This window comes from Hypanus sabinus, chromosome 2 (genome assembly GCF_030144855.1).
Source record: "Hypanus sabinus isolate sHypSab1 chromosome 2, sHypSab1.hap1, whole genome shotgun sequence".
Taxonomy (NCBI): domain Eukaryota; kingdom Metazoa; phylum Chordata; class Chondrichthyes; order Myliobatiformes; family Dasyatidae; genus Hypanus; species Hypanus sabinus.
In genome coordinates this window covers 2,404,345-2,424,924 of record NC_082707.1, presented here as the reverse complement: position 1 = coordinate 2,424,924, position 20,580 = coordinate 2,404,345, and the positions used below count along the sequence as shown (strand labels likewise).

Here is a 20,580-nt window from a genome sequence, read left to right as displayed (position 1 = left end):
ATTTCAAGAGGACTTTAATATATAAGCAAGGATGTAATGTTGAAACCTTATAAAGTATTGGAAAGGCTTGGAGTATTGTGAGAAGTTTTGGACCCCTTATCATTGAAAGGATGTGCTGAAACTGGAGAGGGTTCAAAGGAGGTTCACAAAAATGATTCCAGGAGAAAACAGCTTGACATATGAAGAGCATTTGATGGCTCTGGACCTGCATTGACTGAAATTCAGAAGAATGAGGAGTCACCTGATTGGAACCTATTGAATGGTGAAAGGATGTTGAGAGAATGCTTCCTATGGAGGAAGGATCTAAGAACAGAGGACACAGCCTCAGAATAGAGGGGTGTCCTTTTAGAATGGAGATAGAATGAATTTTGGAAGGCCAGAGGTTGATAGGCTTGATTGGTCGGGACATAAAGGCATACGGGGAGAAACACAGGAACATAAAAATCTATGGCACATCACAGGCCCTTTGGCCCACAATGTTGTGCCGACCATGTAAACTACTCAAGAATCTGCCTAGAATTTCCCTACTGCATAGTCCTCTATCTTTCTAAACTCCATGTACCTAAGAGTCATTAAAAGACCCCATTGTATCCACCTCCACCACCTTCGCTGGCAGTGTATTCCATGCACCCACCACCTTCTGTGTGAAAAACTTACCACTGACATCCCCTTTCTCTCTAGTTGAATTGGCCTTAAAACTATGCCCTCTCGTGTTAGCCACTTCAGCACTGGGAAAAAGCCTCTGGCTATCTACTTGACTCTCTAAGAAGTTGGACACTGACCACTCGAGGGTCACGTAATTATTTAGGATGTGGGAGTCTAGTTTGTTATCAGAATTAACCAGACTAAAAGCGACCATACAGCAGCACAGGCAGGAGATTGGGGCTGAGAGGAAAACTGTATCAGCCATGATGAAACGGCGGAGCAGGCTCAATAGGTGTATATCTTATAGTCTAAAAGATTGAGAGATAATGACAGACTCAGTGATTGGATAAGCCATGCCAGCTGGAGAATAGTGGAAAAATGTGAGATATTCACTTTGATAGGAGAAAGTACTTAGAAGCTTTATAAATCTCTAGTTAGGCCACATCTGGAGAATTGAACACAGTTCTTGTGACCCCCCGCCAACCCTCTGCCTGAATGGGGAGAAAAGATGAGGTATGAAGGTCAGATTGCCAAGAATATAAAGGAGGATAGTAAAAGCTTCTTTAGGTATGTGAAGAGGAAAAAATTAGTTAAGACCAAAGTTGAGCCCTTGAAGGCAGAAACGGGTGAATTTATTATGGGGAACAAGGAACAGGTACTTTGGATCTGTCTTCACTAGGGAAGACACAGACAATCTCCCAGATGTAATAGTGGCCAGAGGACCTAGGGTAACGGAGGAACTGAAGGAAATACACATCAGGCAGAATGGGTAGTGTTGGGTAGATAGATGGGACTAAAGGCTGATAAATCCCCAGGGCTTGATGGTCTGCATCCCAGGGTACTTAAGGAGGTGGCTCTAGAAATCATGGACACATTGGAAATCATTTTCCAATGTTATGTAGATTCAGTATCAGTTCCTGAGCATTGGAGGATAGCTAATGTTATCCCACTTTTTAAGAAAGGAGGGAGAGAAAAAACAGGGAATTATAGACCAGTTAGCCTGACATCAGTGCTGGGGAAGATGCTGGAGTCAATTATAAAAGATGAAATAGCGGCACATTCGGATAGCAGTAACAGGATCGGTCCGAGTCAGCATGGATTTACGAAGGGGAAATCATGCTTGACTAATCTTCTGGAATTTTTTGAGGATGTAACAATGAAAATGGACAAGGGACAGCCCGTGGATGTAGTGTACCTGGACTTTCAGAAAGCCTTTGATAGGGTCCCACATAGGAGATTAGAGGGCAAAATTAGAGCACATGGTATTGGGAGTAGGGTACTAACATGGATAGAAAATTGGCTGGCAGACAGGAAACAGAGAGTAAGGATTAATGGGTCCTTTTCAGAATGGCAGGCAGTGACTGGGACCACAACTGTTTACAATTTACATTAATGATTTAGATGAAGGGATTAAAAGTAACATTCGCAAATTTGCAGATGACACAATGCTGGGTGGCAGTGTAAAATATGAGGAGGATGTTAGGAGAATGTAGGGTGACTTGGACAGGTTGAGTGAGTGGGCAGATGTATGGCAGATGCAGTTTAATGTGGATAAATGTGAGGTTATTCACTTTGGTGGCAAGAACAAGAAGGCAGATTACTATCTGAATGGTGTCAAGTTAGGAAAAGGGGAAGTACAATGAGATTTAAGTGTTCTTGTACATCAGTCACTGAAAGTAAGCATGCAGGTACAGCAGGCAGTGAAGAAGGCTAATGGCATGTTGGCCTTCATAACAAGGGGAGTTGAATATAGGAGCAAAGAGGTCCTTCTGCAGTTGTACAGGGCCCTGGTGAGACCACACCTGGAGTATTGTGTTCAGTTTTGGTCTCCAAATTTGAGGAAGGACATTCTTGCTATTGAGGGAGTGCAGCGTAGGTTCACGAGGTTAATTCCCAGGATGGCAGGACTGTCATATGTTGAAAGATTGGAGCGACTGGGCTTGTATACATTGGAATTTAGAAGGATGAGAGGGAATCTGATTGAAACATATAAGATTATTAAGGGATTGGACATGCTAGAGCAGTGGTTCCCAACCTTTTCTATGCCCCACACCCCTAGGAAATGTTTGATTAATGTTCACACCCCCTACAAAAGTAATATCACATTTGAAGATGAAGAAGTCTAATTTCTAATTTTTGAACCACATACAATACTGCGGGTGAACAAATTGAACTTAAAAAAAATAAGCTTTTAACTCAGTGCATAAAATGCAAACATAAATTGAGCAATTAGATTCTAATTTATTCAGAAAAAATTGTAAACAGTAAAATCATTCCCAATTGTGAACATAAAATTCAATGACTTCTTTGCTCCTGCTTCTCATTCATGATTTTGTCAAAACGTGGAACTTTCTTGCTGACTGCGATCCGCAGATCTCCCTGTGGATTCAGGCGATTCCTAGATTTTGTCTTATAACCATATAACAATCACAGCACGGAAACAGGCCATCTCAGCCCTCCTAGTCCATGCCGAACTCTTAATCTCACCTAGTCCCACCTACCCGCACTCAGCCCATAACCCTCCACTCCTTTCCTGTCCATATACCTATCCAATTTTAACTTAAATGACAGAACTGAACTGGCCTCTACTACTTCTACAGGAAGCTCATTCCACACAGCTATCACTCTCTGAGTAAAGAAATACCCCCTCGTGTTTCCCTTAAACTTCTGCCCCTTAACTCTCAAATCATGTCCTCTCGTTTGAATCTCCCCTACTCTCAACGGAAACAGCCTATTCACGTCAACTCTATCTATCCCTCTCAAAATTTTAAATACCTCGATCAAATCCCCCCTCAACCTTCTACGCTTCAATGAATAGAGACCTAACTTGTTCAACCTTTCTCTGAAACTTAAGTGCTGAAACCCAGGTAACATCCTAGTAAATCGTCTCTGCACTCTCTCTAATTTATTGATATCTTTCCTATAATTCAGAGACCAGAACTGTACACAATGACCAGAACTGTACACAATTGACCAGAACTGTACAAAATTATTGATTGACAAAAGAGAACTGAATCCAGATTCACACAAGTATGTTGTTGCAAATGGAATGTGGACATGGAGTGCTTTTCCACCAAGTCTTGGGAACATCCAGTGCTGCAGATCAAAGCTCCTCCAAAGTCTTGCTTTCAAATTACATTTCCAGAGCCCAATTTGTCCACAGATCAATAAGATCTTCCTTCAGCTCTTCATCATCTGATATTTTCTCCAAATTGTAGGAATATGGATTCATGATCCATTCTTCTGAAATCTTCAGGTCTCCAGCTGCAAAATATCCATCAAACGGTTCTGACAGCGTTTCCAAATGAGCCACAATTTCTTCACGCACAGTAGGAGTTATGGATCCAGCATCATCAACCATGTCTTCTAGTGAAGGAAAATTTGAGAGACTGCCTCTTTCCATCCTTTGATGCCAAAGACCTCCCCCCTTACCACCATTCCGGGCCCCCAGACAGTCCTTCTAGGCGAGGCAACACTTCACCTGCGAGTCTGCTGGAGTCGTCTATTGCATCCGGTGCTCCCGGTGCGGCCTCCTCTACGTCGGCAAGACCCAACGCAGATTGGGGGACCGCTTCGTCGAGCACCTCCGCTCCGTCCGTCACAATAGACAGGACCTCCCGGTTGCCACCCACTTCAACTCTGCCTCTCATACATGGCCTCCTCTACTGCCATGATGAGGCCAAACTCAGGTTGGAGGAGCAACACCTCATCTACCATATGGGTAGCCTCCAGCCTGGTGGTATAAACATTGAATTCTCCAGTTTCCGGTAATTCCCTCCACCTCCCCCCATCCTAGGTCCCTCTCTGCCCCTCTCCCCTTTCTGCTCCTTTACCTCTACAGTTCTTTCATGCTTATCCCCTCCCCCCTTTATCCTTCCTCTGATTGGTTCTCCACCTGGTGCCTCTAGCCCTTCCCCCTCCCCATCTCTATTACTGGGCCGGCCCTCTCTTCCCCCCCCCCACCCCCATTCCTGATGAAGGGTCTCGGCCCGAAACGTTAGCTACTCTTTTCTCACAGATGCTGCCTGACCTGCTGAGTTCTTCCAGCGTCGTGTATGTATTCTTTGATCCACAGCATCTGCAGTTGTATTTTTGTGTTAACATTGATGAGATTCCTCAATTCTGAGTTGTAACTCCCAGGTAACACTAATGAGAATCCTCAATGCTGACTCGGACAGCGGGAGACTGGAGTGAGTTTACGTCTCTCTCAACTTGGGCAGCGGGAGACTGGAGTGTGCTTGGGACAAACGTTACTACCACTTCTCAAGGCACACTGGCAGCTGGCTGAGTAATGACTTGTGACTCGTCACTCAAGGACACAAGCCACTCTTTATCACACCCCCTGAAATTCCATCTCGCACCCACTGGGGGTGCAGGCACCCCAGGTTGGGAACCCCTGGGCTAGAGGCAGGAAGCATGTTCCCAATGTTGGGAGTCCAGAACCAGAGGCCACAGTTTAAGAATAAGAGGTAGGTCATTTAGAACGGAGTTCAGGAAAAACTTTTTCACCCAGAGAGTTGTGGATCTATGAAATGTTCTGCCTCAGAAGGCAGTGGAGGCCAATTCTCTGGATGCTTTCGAGAAAGAATTAGATAGAGCTCTTAAAGATAGCGGAGTCAAGGGATATGGGGAGAGGGCAGGAACGGGGTACTGATTGTGGATGATCAGCCATTGAATGGTGGTGCTGGCTTGAAGCGCCAAATGGCCTACTCCTGCACCTATTGTCTATTGCTCCCGTTGAGACTTTGGAGAGGATACAGATTTACCTGGATTAGAGGACATGTGCTATAGCAAGAGGTTGGACAAACTTTGGTTGTTTTCTCTGGAGCAGAGGAGGCTGAGGAGAAATCTGATTGAAGTTTATAAAATTATGAGAGACATAGATAGAATAGACAGAAAATATTTTTTTCCAAGTGTTGAAATGCTGAACAACAGAGGGCATGTATTTAAGGTGAAGGGGGGCAATTTCAAACGAGATGTAAGGGGCAAGTTTTTTTTACACAGAAAGTGGTGGGTACCTGGAATGCGCTGCCTGGGGTGGTGCAGATACATTAGGGACTTTTAAGAGTCTTTTAAATAGACACATGGATGTGAGGAAAATGTAAGGATATTGCCATTGTGTAGGCAGAGATTAGTTTAGTTGGCCATTTGATTACTTATTTAGTTGGTCTGGCAGAATATTGTGGGCAGAAGGGCCTGTTCCTGACCTGTACTGTTCTATGGCCTAAAACAGACTGGCAGAGTTTATTTCTGGTATGATGAGAAGCTGAAAGGTGTCAGTGTTCTGAAAGTTGATCTATGTAGGATCACCACACAATGAATAAAATCTTTATTAAAAGAGAACTTGAGTACAAGAGTAGTGACATCTTACTCCCATTATATAGAATCCCGGCAAGACCACACCTGAAATATTACACACATGCCTGCTCTCCCTTTACAAGGAATATAAGAATCGAGGAAACTCAGCCAGCTCCATCATGGGCACAAGCCTCCTCAGCATCAAGAGCACCTTCAGAAGACACCGCCTTAAAAAGGTAGCATCTCACATTAAGGAGCCCTATCGCTCAGGACGTGCCCTCTTCTCATTGCTGCTATTAAAGAGGAGATACAGAAGCCTGAAGATACACACTCAATGGTTCAGGAACAGCTTCTTTCCCTCTGCCATCAGATTCCTTTAGCCAGAGTGGTGGAACTGTAGAACGCATTGCTACAGACAGCTGTGGAGGCCAAGGCATTGGGTATAATTACAGTGGCTGACAGGTTGTCTTCGGGAAGTGGAGCAGAGTAATGATGGCACTAAACAGCATCTTCAGAGAAAGCTCTATTTCCACCTTTTATTATTCCCTTTCAGGGTTCTTTTGTAGACCCTGACCTTGCTTTGACGCTGACTTTGGTTCTTTGCGGGAATGGTACCCGTTCTCATGGGTTTCAGGACTGGCCTTTGTTCGGCAAGCCAAGAGTTTGGCCTGAGAGTCCGGCTCAAATTCAGAAGACTAAGATCTCGTGGCTCTGAAGATGGGTGGATTGAGGGTCGGTGTTACGGCAGAAGACCCGGGTATCATCGGGGGAGATCTTTGTGATCTTTGGGCACAGAGCTCAAAAAAAGTGACGTAATGGACCTTTTTAACATAGTAAACCAGCCAGTTGTTTGTTATGTCTTCCCACTCACTGGAAAAATGGAGGTATCTTTTTCTCCCTTAGTAGAGAGAGAGAGAATCTGTGGTATGTCGTATGCAGGATGAAACGCGAAGTCTTGGGGGTAACTGCAAGTCTGAGTCTTTGCTATTACTTTGCTCACGGTGAGTGCTCGGTGGCGGTACCGATGCTTGCTATTTTTTACTAGTGGGGGGAGGGAAGATTGTTGCTCACTGCTGCTTACACGTGGGAGGGAGGGGAGCTGGGGGAGGGACTTTGGGGCTCTTACGTTTATCGTTCTTCATTCTTTGGGGCACTTCACTGTTTTCGTGGGTGTTTGCGAAGAAAAAGCATTTCAGGATGTATATTGTATACATTTCCCTGACATTAAATTGGATGTTTGATAATCAGAGCATCGAAGGCTACAGGGAGAAGGTTGGAAAATGGGGTTGAGAGGGACAATAAATCAGCCATTGTGGAATGGCAGAGCAGACTAAATGAGCTGAATGGCCTAACTCTACTCCTATATTTTTAGGTCTTATGGACAATGAACCCATGAACAACACCACCTCAGTATTTTTGTTCTCTATTTGCACTAGTTACTTAATTTTTTATGTACTGTATATATTTCTTACTATGATCTATAGTTATTTATTGTTATGTATTGCAATATTCTGCTGCTGCAAAACAAACTTTATGACATACTGCACCAATGCTAAATCTGGCTTTAATTGTGAATGCTGCTGCTGACAAGCTCCAAACAGAGACCCAATCCTAATGTGGAGTTTGCACGTTCTATTACCACGCTACTTTTCTCGGAAAACTCTAGCTTTGCTCTGCATCTCAGACTGATAATGGAGTAGTCTGCTGTAAACCATCCCCTCTAAGGGCTGGGGAATGATGTGGCAGTTGATGGGCATATGAAAAGAAACAGGGGGAGTAACACAGTTTGGGGGGGGAGGGGGTTGTGACTGATATGAGTGCACTAAGAGCCAGCAAAGACTTGACAGGGCAAACAGCCTATGGGAGAAGAGAATAAGAAAGTACAGAGCAGTTTGGAGTTCAATTCCCACTGCTGTTTATAAAGGAGTTTGTATGCTGTAAGAACTGCATGACTTTCCTGCGGGTGTCCCGGTTTCTTCCCACAGTCCAAAGACGTACCAGTTAGTAAGTTAATTGTTGTAGATTGTCCTGTGATTAGGCTGGGGTTAAATCAGGGGGTTGCTGGGCAGTAACACAGAAACATAGAAAACCTACAGCACAATTCAGCCCACAAAGTTGTGCCGAACATGTCCCTACCCTAGAAATTACTAGGCTTACCCAGATCGCGTCCCTTCTCTATCACCTGCCTATCCTCCCTCACATGCTGACTCCTGGCTTTCTCTATTTGTGAGCCAGCTGCTTCTTCCCCAGTCTCTTCAGCTTGGTTCCCACCCCCCCCAACAATTCTATTTTAAACTCTCCCCAGTAGCCTTAGCAAACGTCCCCGCCAGGATATTAGTCCCCCAGGATTCAAGTGCAACCCGTCTTTTTTGTACAGGTCACACCTGCCCCAAAAGAGGTCCCAATGATCCAGAAATCTGAATCCCTACCCCCCTGCTCCAATCCCTCAACCACTCATTTATCCTCCACCTCATTCTCACATTCTCACCTCACTCCATTCACTGTCTCATGGCACAACTTGTCTTTTCAAGATTCAAGTACATTTATTATCAAAGAATGTACAAATTACACAAATTTGAGTTTTGCTTACTCACAGGTAGCCTCAAAGCAAGAAACCGGAAAGAACCGAATTAAAGAAAAAGAAGAATAAAAAATAAAAATGAAAGACCAACACTCGATGCATGAGGGAAAAAAACTTGCAAACAATTGAAGCTAACAGCAGCAGCATTTCAAACGAAAATACTGTTTAATGTGTCTATGCTGCATACTACACCTTGAATTATAATTCATATTTTATTAACTTATGTGTGGTAATAATTTTGTTTTATGTGCTGTGTTTAGTGGGTGCATCGTTGTTTGGTTTGGTTGTATATATGTACAGTCAGATGACAATAAACTGGAACGTGAAGGGCCTGTTCTGCACGGTCTCTAAATAAACAGACAGATAAGTAAATGGATAAATAAGAAGCTTGCCCAATGGAGATCAGAACAAGAAGTGATCTTATTGCATGATCTTATTAAGTGATCTTATTACTGTAGATTCTGAAGCTCTTCATGTGGATATTTAGAACTGGCAGGCAGTTTCATTATTCGAGATCAAGACTGGTGAGGGCAGACTATTTCCACTGGAAGCATATGCAAATGGTGGGAATTCTCAGCCCAAGAAAACGATGTTGTTGAACATATTCTAGTTGGAGAATGACACACTTGAACAAAGAATTCAAGAAAACAGGAGCAGGGGTCAGCCATTTGGACCCTCAATCACACCTCAGCATTTTATTTTGTATTTAGAGATACAGTGTGGAACAGACCCTCCAGCCTCACCACCCAGCAACCCCTGATTTAACCCTAATCACAGGACAATTTACAATGACCTTGGCAAACTTCTATAGATGTGTGGTGGAAATCATGCTGACTGGCTGTGTTACAGCTAGTATGGGAACAAAATGCCTTTGAAAATCCTACAAAAGGTAATGGATTCCGCCCAATTCAGCACGGATAAAGTCCTTCCAACCACTAAGCACATCTAAATGAAACATTGCCATAGAAAAACAGCATCTATCATCCAAGATCCTCACCACCCAGGTGATGCTTTCCTCTTGCTGCTGCCACCAGGTAGAAGATACAAGAACCGCATGACTCACACCACCAGGTTCAGGAACAGTTACTACACTTCAACCATCAAGTTCTTGAACAAAAGGGAATAACAACATTCATCTATTTCTGGTCTTCCTACAACCAACAGTCTCACTTTAAGGACTCTTCATCTTGTTATTTCATGTTACCATTGTTTATTGCTAATCATTTATACTTGCATTTGCATAGTTTGTTGCTCATTGATCCTGTTTACAGTTACTGTTCAATAGATTTGCTAAGTGTACCTGCAGGAAATAAAAACCTCAGGGCTGTATGTGGTGACATACATATACTCTGATAATCAGTTTTACTGTGAACTTTGAACTATGGGAAGACGCTGGAGCATGCGGAGTAAACCCATGCATTCCATGAAGAGGACATACAAACTCCTTACAAAGGTTGTTGGAATTGAACCCCAAACTCTGACAGCCCAAGCTGTAATAGTGTTTCGCTCCTGTGGCACCCCATATACGTCAAGCATTATCTATACTGACCTCAACCCTCCATCTGCGCTAATTCCCCATCATCTTCAGAAATATTTATATTATCTCCATCTCCTAGACTTCCCAGCACCATCTATGCCAGATTCACAGCCATCTGTATGAAAAATTCCTACATATCTCCAACTTAAATGAATTCCCCATCACCTTATAACTATGGTGAAACTCTCCTACTGAAAATTAGGGGGACAGCAATTTTTGAGGAGAGAGGGATGGAGCGAGCCAGAGAAAGGGGAAGGGAGGGGGAGTGAGAAGGAGGAGGAATGACAGGGAGATCCTGAGCCTAAGGTTGAACAGTTCTTGATCATCCTGAATGGTGAGCAGGTTGCGAGGCCAAATGGCCTGTCCTCAACAGGAAGCTGGAACCCTTCAGCAAGACCAGCCATTTCAAGCACCTTTACTGCAAAGCCCGCACAAGATACCACACCATTAACAGTCAAATGCACAGAAAGATCTCACAATTAGTAACTGTCTTCGACGAACAACAGGGTCTGAGCCACACAGCAAGATCCCACAAGTGAGCTCCAACAGCTGGGTGCACAGCAAGATCCCACAACACTAGTGACTCTCCAAATGTCAAATGCACAAGAATCCACTAGTAACTGTCTCCCCGGTGTCGGTTCCCGTCTCCCCGGTGTCGGTTCCCGTCTCCCCGGTGTCGGTTCCCGTCTCCCCGGTGTCGGTTCCCGGCCCCGGTCTCCACTCCTTCCCGTCTCCCCGGTGTCGGTTCCCGGCCCCGGTCTCCTCTCCTTCCCGTCTCCCAGGTCTCCTCTCCTTCCCGTCTCCCCGGTGTCGGTTCCCGGCCCCGGTCTCCTCTCCTTCCCGTCTCCCAGGTCTCCTCTCCTTCCCGTCTCCCCGGTGTCGGTTCCCGGCCCCGGTCTCCTCTCCTTCCCGTCTCCCAGGTCTCCTCTCCTTCCCGTCTCCCCGGTGTCGGTTCCCGGCCCCGGTCTCCTCTTCTTCCCGTCTCCCCGGTGTCGGTTCCCGGCCCCGGTCTCCACTCCTTCCCGTCTCCCCGGTCTCCACTCCTTCCCGTCTCCCCGGTGTCGGTTCCCGGCCCCGGTCTCCTCTCCTTCCCGTCTCCCAGGTCTCCTCTCCTTCCCGTCTCCCCGGTGTCGGTTCCCGGCCCCGGTCTCCACTCCTTCCCGTCTCCCCGGTCTCCACTCCTTCCCGTCTCCCCGGTCTCCACTCCTTCCCGTCTCCCCGGTCTCCTCTCCTTCCCGTCTCCCAGGTGTCGGTTCCCGGACCCGGTCTCCTCTCCTTCCCGTCTCCCAGGTCTCCTCTCCTTCCCGTCTCCCCGGTGTCGGTTCCCGGACCCGGTCTCCTCTCCTTCCCGTCTCCCCGGTGTCGGTTCCCGGCCCCGGTCTCCTCTCCTTCCCGTCTCCCCGGTGTCGGTTCCCGGCCCCGGTCTCCTCTCCTTCCCGTCTCCCCGGTGTCGGTTCCCGGACCCGGTCTCCTCTCCTTCCCGTCTCCCCGGTGTCGGTTCCCGGACCCGGTCTCCTCTCCTTCCCGTCTCCCCGGTGTCGGTTCCCGGACCCGGTCTCCTCTCCTTCCCGTCTCCCCGGTGTCGGTTCCCGGACCCGGTCTCCTCTCCTTCCCGTCTCCCCGGTGTCGGTTCCCGGACCCGGTCTCCTCTCCTTCCCGTCTCCCCGGTGTCGGTTCCCGGCCCCGGTCTCCTCTCCTTCCCGTCTCCCCGGTGTCGGTTCCCGGCCCCGGTCTCCACTCCTTCCCGTCTCCCCGGTCTCCACTCCTTCCCGTCTCCCCGGTGTCGGTTCCCGGCCCCGGTCTCCACTCCTTCCCGTCTCCCCGGTCTCCACTCCTTCCCGTCTCCCCGGTCTCCACTCCTTCCCGTCTCCCCGGTCTCCTCTCCTTCCCGTCTCCCCGGTGTCGGTTCCCGGACCCGGTCTCCACTCCTTCCCGTCTCCCCGGTGTCGGTTCCCGGCCCCGGTCTCCACTCCTTCCCGCCTCCCCGGTGTCGGTTCCCGGCCCCGGTCTCCACTCCTTCCCGTCTCCCCGGTGTCGGTTCCCGGCCCCGGTCTCCACTCCTTCCCGTCTCCCCGGTGTCGGTTCCCGGCCCCGGTCTCCACTCCTTCCCGTCTCCCCGGTGTCGGTTCCCGGCCCCGGTCTCCACTCCTTCCCGCCTCCCCGGCGCCACACTCACCACCGCCGCTCGAGCCGTCCCGGGGCCGCGCCTGACGTCACTGCGTCACCGCTCAACCGCACCGCGGGAGGGGGAGGATGAGGGTCGGCTATGGAGGATGAGGGGGTGAGTGTGAGGGTCGGCTATGGAGGATGAGGGGGTGAGTGTGAGGGTCGGCTATGGAGGATGAGGGGGTGAGTGTGAGGGTCGGCTATGGAGGATGAGGGGGTGAGTGTGAGGGTTGGCTGTGGAGGATGAGGGGGTGAGTGTGAGGGTTGGCTGTGGAGGATGAGGGGGTGAGTGTGAGGGTTGGCTGTGGAGGATGAGGGGGTGAGTGTGAGGGATAGCTGTGGAGGATGAGGGGGTGAGTGTGAGGGTCGGCTATGGAGGATGAGGGGGTGAGTGTGAGGGTCGGCTATGGAGGATGAGGGGGTGAGTGTGAGGGTCAGCTATGGAGGATGAGGGGTGAGTGTGAGGGTCAGCTATGAAGGATGAGGGGTGAGTGTGAGGGATAGCTGTGGGGGTGAGTGTGAGGGAAGGCTGTGAGGATGAGGGGTGAGTGTGAGGGATAGCTGTGGGGGATGAGGGGGTGAGTGTGAGGGATAGCTTTGGGGGATGAGGGGGTGAGTGTGAGGGTCAGCTATGGAGGATGAGGGGGTGAGTGTGAGGGTCGGCTATGGAGGATGAGGGGGTGAGTGTGAGGGTTGGCTGTGGAGGATGAGGGGGTGAGTGTGAGGGTTGGCTGTGGAGGATGAGGAGGTGAGTGTGAGGGTCATCTATGGAGGATGAGGGGTGAGTGTGAGGGATAGCTGTGGGGGTGAGTGTGAGGGAAGGCTGTGAGGATGAGGGGTGAGTGTGAGGGTTGGCTGTGGAAGATGAGGGGGTGAGTGTGAGGGATAGCTTTGGGGGATGAGGGGGTGAGTGTGAGGGTCAACTATGGAGGATGAGGGGGTGAGTGGGAGGGAAGGCTATGGAGGATGAGGGGCTGAGTGTGAGGGTCGGCTATGGAGGATGAGGGGGTGAGTTTGAGGGATAGCTGTGGAGGATGAGGGGGTGAGTGTGAGGGTTGGCTGTGGAGGATGAGGGGGTGAGTGTGAGGGTTGGCTGTGGAGGATGAGGGGGTGAGTGTGAGGGATGGCTGTGGAGGATGAGAGGGTGAGTGTGAGGGATGGCTGTGAGGATGAGGGGTGAAAGTGTAGGGGTGATTAGTTAGTGTGAGCATGAGGGATGGCTGTGGAGAATGAGAGGGTGAAGGTGCAGGGGTGAGAGTTTAGGGTGAATGAGGAAGTGGTGAGTGTGAGGGGTGGCTGTAGAATTGAGGTTTGTAGGCTGCAGGAGATTTTATATAACCATATAACAATTACAGCATGGAAACAGGCCATCTCGGCCCTTCTAGTCCATGCCGAACGCTTACTCTCACCTACAGAACCACAGAACAATATTTGCCCAGGGATTGATCTGTCTAAATGTTTTTCCAAAGCTCCAATATTGTCTCTTTCTTAAATTCATTAACACATTAGCCAATTCTCTGTTGACCTCCCACTGGTCAACACTGAAGCAAGGTATTCATGAAGGACCTCCCCTACCTCCTCCAACTCAAGACATTCCCCCTTTATCCCTGTTGTCTTACCCTCATTCTAGTCATCCTCCAGGTCCTTATATACATGTAGAAAAGGAGCTTTGAACATTGAAGTTTTGAGAGAAGGGGATTTCACTCAGGTCCACTGCTTGAGTAGGAAAGGGGGCGGTGGGTCGCTGCAGCAAAATAGAGCTTTGACCAGCAACCAATCCGGACTTAGAAGTTTTGAGAGGAGGGGATTTCAATCAGGTCCACTGCCTAAGTAGGAAAGGCAGCAGTAGATCACTACAACAAAAAAGAGTTTTCACCAGTGACCAATACGTGCTTGGGATTGATTAGCAATCACAAATTAAAGGAAGGCAGGGGCAAGTGCAGTGGTCGTTTCAAAGTGGACAGAGAGTGGTGATCTTGAGACTTTAGCTATTCAAGGCTTCAGTCAGAAAAGCAAAGGAAAGAAAAGCTCAAAGTTATTTTTTTCCCTTCCTTTCTTTATATCTACTCAGCTAGGAAAGCAGAGATGCCAGGCAGGATAGATGAATGCTCATCTCGTGGGATGTGAGAAGACAGAGAGACCTCCGGTATCCCTGATGACTGCATCTGTGAGATGTGCATCCAGCTGCAGCTTCTATCAATCCGTGTTGAGGAGTTCAAGATGGAACTAGATGAACTCTGGATCATTCGGGAGGTTGAGGGGTGCTGGATAGGACATATAGAGAGAAGTAGTTACACCCAAGGTGCAGGATACAAGAAACTAGGTTATAGTCAGGAAGGGGAAAGGGTTTAAGGAGCCAGTACCCTTGTGGCCATCCCCCTCAACATATACCACTTTGGATACTGTTGGGTGGGTTGACCTTGCAGAGGAAAGTCACAGTAGTTGGGTCTCTTGCACTGAGTCTGCCTCTGTGACTCAGAAGAGAAGGGGGAAGAGGCAAGCTGTGGTGAGAGGGAATCTGTTAGATAGGGGAGCAACAGGAGGTTCTGTGGGCAAGAACAAGATTCCCAGATGGTATGTTGCCTCTCTGTTGCCAGGATCTGGGATATCTTTGATCAAGTCCATATGACCAGAAGACCATAACATTTGCAGCAGAATTAGGCCATTTGGCCAACTGAGTCTGCCCCACTATTCCATCACGGCTGATCCAAGTTTCTCTCAGCCCTAATCTCCTGTCTTCTCCCCATATCCCTTCATGCTCTGTCTAATCAAAAATCTATCAACCTCTGCATTAAATATACATAAAGATTTAGCTTCCACAGCTGCCTGTGGCAAAGAATTCCACCATTTCACCACTCTCTTGATAAAGAATTTCCATTTCATCGCTGTTCTAAACGGACACCCCTCTATTCTGAGGTTGTGTCCTCTGGTCTTAGACTCTCCCACCACAGGAAACATCCTCTCCACAACCACTCTATCAAGGCCTTTCACCATTCAATAGGTTTCAATGAAATGATCCTTCATTCTTCTGAATTCTAGTAAATTCAGGCCCAGAGGTATCAAATCCTCTTCATATGACAAGCCATTCAATCCTGGAATCATTTTTGTGAACCTTCTTTGAACCCTCTCCAGTTTCAACACCTCCTTTCTAAGATAAGGGGCACAAAAATTCTCACAATACTGGTAGTGATGCTTCACCAGTTTCAACACTACATCTTTGTTTTTATATTCTATTCCTCTTGAAATGAATGCCAACATCACATTTGCGTCCCTCTCCATATACTTAACCTGCAAATTAACATAGGGAATCCTGCTCAAGGTCTCCCAAATCTCTTTGCACCTCAGTTTTTTTTTGTATTTTCAAGTTCATGACCATACTCTTCACGAAACTGTACTCCATCTGCTACTCCTTTTCCCATTCTCCTAATCTATATAAGTCCTTCTTTAGCCTCTGTACTTCCTCAAAACCACCTGCCCTTCCACCTATCTTCATATCGACTTCTAGCTTTAGAACTTTGCAAGCCATCAATTCTATCATCCAAACCATTATAGATATAACGTTAAAAGGATCATTCCCAACACAGACCCCAATGGAACACCACTAGTCACTGGCAGCCAACCAGAAAAGGCTCCCTTTATTCTCACCCTTTACCTTCTGCCAATCAGCCACTGCTTTATCCATGCTAGAATCTATCCTATAATACCATCAGCTCTTATCTTGCTAAACAGCTTCATGTATGGCATCTTGTCAAAGGCCTTCTGAAAATCCAAATACACAACATCAACCAATTCTCCTTTTTTTGTTCTTGCTTGTCATTTACAGAAAACCTACAGCACAATACAGGCCCTTCAGCCCTCAAAGTTGTGCCGAACATGTCCCTACCTTAGAAATTACTAGGCTTACCCATAGCTCTATTTTTCTAAGCTCCATGTACCTATCCAAAATTCTCTTAAAAGACCCTATCGTATCTGCCCCCACCACTGTTGCCGGCAGCCCATTCCACGCACTCACCACTCTATATGTAAAAAACTTACCCCTGACATTTTCTCTATACCTACTCCCCAGCACCTTAAACCTGTGTCCTCTTGTAGCAAACAGCCCTGGGAAAATGCCTCTGACTATCCACATGATCAATGCCTCTCATCATCTTGTACACCTCTATCAGGTCACCTCTCATCCTTCGTCACTCCAAGGAGAAAAGGCCGAGTTCACTCAACCTATTCTCATAAGGCATGCTCCCCAATCCAGGCGACATCCTTGTAAATCTCCTGTGCACCCTTTTTATGGTTTCCACATCCTTTCTGTAGTGAGGTGACCAGAACTGAGCACAGTATTCCAAGTGGGGTCTGGCCAGGGTCCTATATAGCTGCAACATTACCTCTCAGCTCCTAAATTCAATTCCACGATTGATGAAGGCCAAATGCACCTTTTTAACCACAGAGTCAACCTGCGCAGCTGCTTTGAGTGTCCTATGGACTCGGACTCAAAGATCCCTCTGATCCTCCACACTGCCAAGAGTCTTACCATTAATACTATATTCTGCTATTATGTTTGACCTACCAAAATGAACCACCTCACACTTATCTGGGTTGAACTCCATCTGCCACTTCTCAGCCCAGTTTTGCATCTTATCATTGCATCTTATTGATGTCCCGCTGTAACCTTTGACAGTCCTCCTCACTATCCACAACACCTCCAACCTTTGTGTCATCAGCAGAATTACTAACCCATCCCTCCACTTCCTCATCCAGGTCATTTATAAAAATCACGAAGAGTAAGGGTCCCAGAACAGATCCCTGAGGCACCCCACTGGTGACCAATCATGCAGAATATGACCCGTCTACAACCACTCTTTGCCTTCTGTGAGCAAGCCAGTTATGGATCCACAAAGCAATATCCATATACACTACATCTACTGCTCTTCCTTCATCAATGTGTTTAGTCACATCCTCAAAACATTCAGTCAGGCTCTTAAGACAACGACCTGCATTTGGACAAAGCCATGCTGACTATTTCTAATCATATTATACCTCTCCAAATGTTCATAAATCCTGTTTCTCAGGATCTTCTCCATTAACTTAGCAACCACTGAGGTAAGACTCACTGGTCTATAATTTCCTCCTGGGCTATCCCTACTCCCTTTCTTGAATAAAGGAACAATATTCGCAACCCTCCAATCCTCTGGAATCTCTCTCGTCCCCATTGATGACGCAAAGATCATTGCCAGAGGCTCAGCAATCTCCTTCCTCACCTCCCAGAGCAGCCTGGGGTACATCTTTCCGGTCCTGGTGACTTATCCAACTTTATGATTTCCAAAAGTTCCAGCACATCCTTTCCCTTAATATCTACATGCTCAAGCTTTTCAGTCTGCTGCAAGTCATCACTGCTATCACCAAAATCCTTTTCCATAGTGAATACTGAAGCAAAGTATTCATTAAGTACCTCTGCTATATCTTCTGGTTCCATACACACTTTCCCACTGTCACACTTGATTGGTCCTATTCTTTCACGTCTTATCCTCTTGCTCTTCACATACTTGTAGAATGCCTTGGGGTTTTCCTTAATCCTGATCGCCAAGGCCTTCTCATGGCCCCTTCTGGCTCTCCTAATTTCCTTCTTAAGCTCCTTCCTGTTATCCTTATAATCTTCTAGATCTCTAACATTACCTAGCTCTCTGAACCTTTTGTAAGTTTTTCTTTTCTTCTTGACTAGATTTATTACAGCCTTTGTACACCACAGTTCCTGTACGCTACCATAACTTCCCTGTCTCATTGGAACGTACCTATGCAGAACTCCACACAAATAGTCCCTGAATATTTGCCATATTTTTCTGTACTTTTCCCTGAGAACATCTGTTTCCAATTCAAGCTTCCAATTTCCTACCTGATAGCCTCATATTTCCCCTTACTCCAATTAAACACTTTTTAAACTTATCTGTTCCTATCTCTCTCCCATCTAAACTCTTTTTTCTAGGGAGATGCCGATTGATATTTGGGAAATTAAGATCTCCGATCATGACAACACTGTTATTATTACACCTTCCTAGGATCTGTTTCCCTATCTGCTCCTCGATATCCCTGTTACTATTGGGTGGCCTATAAGAAACACCCAGTAAAGTTATTAACCCCTTCCTGTTCCTAATCTCCACCTACAGAGACTCCATAGACAATCCCTCCATGGTGTCCACCTTTTCTGCAGGCATAACACTATCTCTAATCAACAATGCCACACCCCCACCTCTTTTGCCTCCCTCCCTGTCCTTTCTGAAACTTCTAAAACCCAGCATTTGGAGTAACCATTCCTATCCCTTAGCCATCAAAGTCGTTGTAATGGCCAACACATCATATCTCCAAGTACTGATCCACGCTCTAAGCTCATCCACTTTGTTCGCAACATTCCTTATGTTAAAAGAATTCCAAAAGATTTGTCAGGCAAGATTTTCCCTTAAGGAAGCCATGCTGACTTCAGCCTATTTTATCATGTGCCTCCAAATACCCTGAGACCCATTCTTAATAATCAACTCCAACATCTTCCCAACCACTGAGGTCAGACTAACTGGCCTATAGTTTACTTTCTTCTGCCTCTCTCCCTCATTGAAGAGTGGGGTAACATTTCCCAGTTTCTGGAACCATTCCAGAATCTAATAATTCGTGTAAGATCATTATTAATGTCTCCACAATCTTCTCAGAACCCTGGGGTGGTGAGGATCTCTGATGATGGATACTGCTTTCCTGTGATAGCGTTTCATGTACATGTGCTCAATGGTTGATAGCACTTTTCCAGCAATGAAATGGGCCAAATCCACTACTTTTTGTAAGGTTTTCCATTCAAAGCCATTGGTGTTTGCACACCAGACCATGTTGCAGACAGTCAATACACTCTCCACTGTACATCTATAGAAGTTTATCGAAATTTTTGATGTCATGCTGAAACTCCACGGACTCCAGAGGAAGTAAGGGTGCTGCAATGGCATGTACATAGTAGGTTCAGGACAGTTCCTCTGAAATGATAACACCCAGGAATTTAAAGTTTTTGATCCTCACCAACTTATTTCCTCTGAGGAAGCTGACGTATGTACCTCAGGTTTCCTTCTCCTGAATCCTGAATGACAATCAGTCCCTTGGCCTTATTGTCATTGAGTGAGAGGATGTTGTTATTACACCACTCAGCCAGATTTGGGGTTGAGAGGATAATACAATCAGCCATGATAGAATGGCAGAGCAGATTAGTTGGCTGAAGAGATTAATTCTGCTCCTATGTCTTATGGTATTAATACAAGGAGATCAGTTGCAGGTGACCCTCCCCTCTGCACCTTTGCCAGTGTCATAACATCCTCCTTGTGGTGTGGTACTCAGAGCTGCCCTTGGTGCTCCAGCTGTGACATAAACAATGTTCTATAAAGTTCTCCAATAATCTTATATTCTATGCCCTGGCTAATGAAGGTAGGTACGTATTCCATGCACGTTCTTACCCTCCTTATCTACCTGTGCTGCCACCTTCAGGGATCCTTCAACTTGTACACCATTGCGCCTTAATTTACCACACTGCCCTATGATGCTTACACTAATATCCTAACAAAATAAACAATGCAAGACAGTACACCTCCTTATTCACTGCTTCATGAATTTTCCAGTTATCTGAAAAATTATTCTTATCTCTTGCATTGACATCCAGTTTGTCAGTGTATGTAACAATAAGACCATAAGATATAGCAGCAGAATTAGACCATTCTGCCCATTGAGTCTGCTCCTCCACTCCATCATGGCTGATTTATTATCCCTATCAACCCCATTCTCTTGCCTTCTCCCCATAAGCTTTGACACCTGACTTATCAAGAAACTATCAATCTCTGCTTTAAATATACCCAGTGTTGGCCAGAAAGAACTACAGTTCACAAATCAGTGAATTTGAATGAATCAAAGACTGTGGAAGCAGACAAACTAATTGTCTTTGTTCTTGCCATGTGTTTGAAGGAAATGGAGGCTGCCATTTAGTGAAGCTGGTCAACATTATCCAAGTTGTGAACGATAGTTGCTTGCCTGAATTAGTGTTTTAAAGAAGATACAATGATGCTCAATGTAATCTGCTGGACTAGAGATAATTTCCAAATAAGAAGTTATTTTTGAGGTTTTCTTCAATATAATATAACATGCAGGTTTGTGAATGTTGGGGTCTGTGTCTGCCCTGAGTTACTGGTTTGGTAACTGTATTAGAACAAAGAATCATAAGACCATTATACATAGGAGCAGAATTAAGCCATTTGGCCCATTGAGTCTGCTCCACCATTCACTCATTGCTGATCCTTTTTTACCCCTCCTCACCCCAGTTCCCAGCCTTCTCCCTATAAATGTT

At 46.5% G+C, this 20,580-nt stretch overlaps 1 protein-coding gene across 2 annotated transcripts in view; it reads right to left on the bottom strand.

Annotated features, from left to right (window-relative positions):
- Positions 1-12,288, bottom strand: part of lpp (LIM domain containing preferred translocation partner in lipoma) — a 565,002-nt gene extending 552,714 nt beyond the window's left edge. The window contains exon 1 of one of the 2 annotated variants that reach the window (XM_059991268.1): positions 12,238-12,288. The gene's annotated coding sequence lies outside the window, so the exon portion shown is untranslated. Of the gene's footprint in view, positions 1-10,538; positions 10,668-12,237 lie in introns of those variants that run through there. The other variant, XM_059991276.1, reaches the window with a different exon arrangement.
- Between the last annotated feature and the right edge of the window lie 8,292 nt (positions 12,289-20,580).